Source organism: Bactrocera tryoni, unplaced genomic scaffold, assembly GCF_016617805.1.
Source record: "Bactrocera tryoni isolate S06 unplaced genomic scaffold, CSIRO_BtryS06_freeze2 scaffold_107, whole genome shotgun sequence".
Classification (NCBI taxonomy): domain Eukaryota; kingdom Metazoa; phylum Arthropoda; class Insecta; order Diptera; family Tephritidae; genus Bactrocera; species Bactrocera tryoni.
This window is the reverse complement of record NW_024395821.1, coordinates 6,008-8,154: the sequence shown is the minus strand read 5'-3', so window position 1 is coordinate 8,154 and position 2,147 is coordinate 6,008. Positions and strand designations below refer to the sequence as shown.

General features: G+C 42.7%; 1 non-coding gene across 1 annotated transcript; it reads left to right on the top strand.

Annotated features, from left to right (window-relative positions):
• The first annotated feature begins 1,252 nt into the window (after positions 1-1,252).
• LOC120779418 lies at positions 1,253-1,470 on the top strand. Its single transcript, XR_005705651.1, has one exon. It is a non-coding gene; the product is annotated as a small nucleolar RNA U3 (small nucleolar RNA).
• Positions 1,471-2,147: the final 677 nt, after the last annotated feature.

Genomic DNA, 2,147 nt, shown 5'->3' with positions numbered 1-2,147 from the left:
CGAACAACCTTCCCCTTCGTATCCGTGCACTCATCGCCAGGAAAAACAAAATCCGCAAACTCTGGCTAACTCTGGCAAAAACACATCCTTTGCTCCTGCTTGATTGCAAACAAGCATTCGATCGAGTCTGGCATGAAGGGCTTATTTACAAGCTTATAAAGCTAAACTTCCCACTGTACCTCATTGGCTTAGTCAAATCCTTCTTGTCTGACCGGAAAGTCACTGCTCAGGTGAATAGTGAGCTCTCCGAAGCTCACCCGATCACGGCGGTAGTCCCTCAGGGCTCCAAACTCTACCCAGTGCTGTTCAACATTTATTGTTACGCAATCCCAACCGAGGAGAAAATCCTCACAGCTCAATATGCGGATGATGTCGCCTTCTTATATGCCTCCCGTACAATCAACTTCAGCACATCCGCCCTCAATAAATTCATCCCCACCGTCTTCGACTGGTACTGGTTGTGGAGATTCGATATCAACACAACCACATCAGAGGCAATCTTCTTTTCACGGAGAAAGCGAATTCCACCAAAAATCTTGGTTCCCCATCAAATGGAAGCCTTCCGCGAAATACCTCGGTGTTGTCTTCGACAGGCGGCTAACCTGGGCGAAACAAATCACAGCAGTTCGAGGTAAAGCTAATGGCGCCTTCAGCTCATTAAAACCATTTTTTTTTTACCAATAAAAACGTTCCCACAAGCACCAAAAAACGAGCTTTTAATGCCATCATTAGAAGCATCTGCTCCTACGTCATCCCTATTTGGGGCCCGGCCTCACACATACAACTGTAAAGGCTTCAAGCCACATACATGCGTCTACTAAGATCAGCTCTTAATTTCCCGTGGTATGTTAGAAACAAACAGATCCTAGAAGAAACAAATCTTCCCTCCATCCAATCGGCAGCTATTTCCTACGCTGCAAATCTCCGGGCGTTCGTAGCATCCCACGCAAACCCCAGCATCAACTATCTTGCCACTCTCAGATACAAGAAAACCGACCGTTTCAGAAGGCCATGTATCCTGACAAATCCTTCCGCTTTTAGCGGCAGATTCTTTTGACGGCCACTACCGCTCACAACTGAATCTTTCTCCTTTTCCCGAAAAATACATTATAGGTTCATAACCATATGTTTGGCAACCAGTGTGGGGGGGTGTTAGTCGATAGGAGCATCAAGCGAATCCGACACTACCCGCCAGGGTGTCTTTAGATTTCCCCCCACATCTCTTCAAAAAAAAAAAAAAAATTGATACGTTAAGACTACACTTGACAGGATCATTTCTGTAGTCAGTCTTCATTTACTCTCTTTGCAAATCGGAAGTATTAGTCCCCGCGATGAGGAGGTATGTATATCGTTTTATCTGACAGCGTGAGGTTTATGAACTTCATTTCTAATTTTGTCTTGTGGCATATTAGAAATGATGTTTCTTCGACGATCGCCCGGTTACAACGGAAAAAACGGCTTCTGAGTGGTGATTTTAATGAATAAATTCCAAGGTTTTATACAAATAATAATATATAATAATTCAGTCAATAAGTACAGTATAAATATATAATAAGTACAATACGCATATGTATATTTGTATGCTTGTCCATTATTTTTCTTTCGTTTCATTTCTGCGAATTCTCAACTATTTTGTGTGACTTGTGGTTGAATACTCTGCGTTGGCCGTTGAAAAGTTAAGACTATACTTCACAGGATTTATTTTTGTAGTTGTCATTTTTTTACTTCCCATAATATTTTTTCATTTCTAAACACTTCGATAAAATCGCGCCAAAACTCATTATCTGTTAAAGCCATTGTGCGCGCACTATCTATCGCTCTGAATTCTTTCGAAGTATGAGGTTCTGTCTGCATTGCGTACAATAAACGGACATATGTACATACATGTCGCAACAACCAACAGAAAAATTGAAACATTTCAATTTTCTTCGTACGTGTATCTTCTTCTCTTCTTCTTAATTGGCGCAGACACCGCTTACGCGATTATATCCGAGTTAACAACAGCGCGCCAGTCGTTTCTTTTTTTCGCAACGTGGCGCCAATTGGATAGTCCAAGCGAAGCCAGGTCTTTCTCCACTTGGTCCTTCCAACGGAGTGGAGGTCTTCCTCTTCCTCTGCTTCCCCCGGCGGGTACTGCGTCGAATACT